The sequence below is a fragment of the Mesocricetus auratus genome, unplaced genomic scaffold (assembly GCF_017639785.1).
Source record: "Mesocricetus auratus isolate SY011 unplaced genomic scaffold, BCM_Maur_2.0 Super-Scaffold_100707, whole genome shotgun sequence".
Taxonomy (NCBI): domain Eukaryota; kingdom Metazoa; phylum Chordata; class Mammalia; order Rodentia; family Cricetidae; genus Mesocricetus; species Mesocricetus auratus.
Genome location: NW_024429269.1, coordinates 9,562,929 through 9,564,968, shown reverse-complemented (window position 1 = coordinate 9,564,968; position 2,040 = coordinate 9,562,929). Strand labels below are relative to the sequence as shown.

The 2,040-nt window shown below is 43.1% G+C and overlaps 1 long non-coding RNA gene across 1 annotated transcript; it reads right to left on the bottom strand.

Annotated features, from left to right (window-relative positions):
* Window positions 1–345: 345 nt before the first annotated feature.
* On the bottom strand, window positions 346–1,162 carry LOC121137788. The gene is made up of 3 exons (XR_005875082.1): window positions 1,073–1,162; window positions 775–921; window positions 346–678 (listed from the first exon to the last, which is right to left on the bottom strand). It is a non-coding gene; the product is annotated as an uncharacterized LOC121137788 (long non-coding RNA).
* Between the last annotated feature and the right edge of the window lie 878 nt (window positions 1,163–2,040).

Below are 2,040 nucleotides of genomic sequence, written 5' to 3'. Positions count from 1 at the left end.
GAGTTCCAAGTTGGAATATGATTCTCAAAATTAACTTTGGGCCCTTTACATGCACAAGAAACACATGTGTGCATGCATGCGCGCGCGCGTGCACACACACACACGTGTATATACACATGGACAAATGAAAAATGAAAAAAAGCAAAATTAACAGAATCCTTTGCTCCTTCCTGGAAGTCTATAGGCTCTGAACTGTCCCATTTTCTGAGACGTGCCTGTGACTCTGAAAACTTTTTTCCTTTAAAGTGGAAACATCTGTAAATTCCTCTTATTCTATAAATTCTATTAGTCATTAATTCCTAGTCTGGAGACCTTATTTCTTTTTCTTAAATAGTTCACCCCCTTTATTCTGCATGCATTACCTCTTGTTTAAAAATCAGCTTTATTGAGATACAACCCACTTATACAGAACCCATCCCTGTAAAGCATGCAAATCAGTGAGTTTTGTGCTATGACATCTTTAGCTTCAAAAGCACATAGAACAAAATTTCCCCTTGAACCGTCTCTAAGGATCAACTTGGTAAGACAAGATCGTTTTCTGAATGTATAAATACATGTTGGCTGTGCCTGTGGAGTCCAGGGAGAAGAAAGCCTTGAGTGTTCAGGACTGAGGGAGCAGCCAGCATAGAGAAAGGGCTGCTTCCTGAATGATGCTGAACTTAGTCTCCCTGGGAGCCACTGTAAGAAGAAAAGGCATTAAGGTGTCTAAGGTACCAAATGGCAGAGCGTATTTGGGGCTTTTCTTGTATCTTTAAAGCTTTTTTTGTTACAAACTTGAGTTCAAGGATGCTCATCAGGCTGAGTCTTCCCAGGCTGGATCATGTTGTAGTCTCACCGCCACGTCTACCATTGGAACAGCTACAGAGGAACTACAGGCTCAAGGCTGAGGATTCCCAGATGTAGATGCCTTCATTCTGGAAACTTAAGGGGGGACCAGCAGGGGTGGGGAGAGGCTCTACTTACAATCTTTTTTCTTCTGTCTAAGTAGGAGTGTACAGTGAAACAGTGGTAAAGGGTGTATCACACTAAACATGCAGGTCAGTAACTGCTGCTTGTCATCCTCGAGCTGTACCTGGAAGTGCTTCGCACTGGCCTATGGATGCTGCGTGGAGGATATGACTGCAGCATCGCTGAACAGGACGCACACACTGAGCGATAGATCTGTTCAGGCCATTGTGAGGTCACCAGGTGACAAGAATGTGCTATCACAGTGTAATCTTATGAGACTTCAGTTACACGGTTGGGTCCAAATGCTTTATATCCCACGTATTCATGACATCACGTTCCCACTCCCTGAAACCCCCTTCCTTCTTCATATTCTTTGAGACTGCGCTAGCTCTGTTCTGATGTGACTAGAGTAGCTTTGATATATACTTTTTGTCCCAAACATCTTTTTATTTCTGAATATTTTGCCATTTTATCCTGAGATTGATTACTCTTTGCCCAATCCACCAAACTGTCCCCTTCATTTCTCCCAAAGTATCACTCTCCTCTAGCTACAATACCTTACCTCCCAAACTGCGGGTAAACAGGGGCCAAGAGGAGTAAAAGAGAACAGGAGGAGAAAACAGTTGAAAGAGGCAACTCTCTGACTTACACGATATTTCTATCCCCTTGATGCCTTTATAAACAGTCTCACTTGATGGCAAGGCACTGAAGCATCTTAGTGCTGTCAGTATTTAAATCTTATCACGTGATAATGGTACAGATTCAACCAGCAACAAGCAGCTACTGCTCTTGTGACTGCCTTAGGGCCAGCAGGAGATGATTTCAAAGCCAGCTGTTTTGCAAGGACACCCCTCCCACACACACACATAGTCACATAGACATACACACATTTGCTGTCACACACACATTCACACACACTTGAGCACACATACTTACACACACACACACTCACACACATACAGGCTATCACACACACATTCACACATACATATACACACTCTCACACACACAGGCTCTCTCTCTCTCTCTTTCTCTCTCACACTTTCTTCCTAATTACAGGCAGTTGAGGATTTATTAGAATCTGGTCTAGTG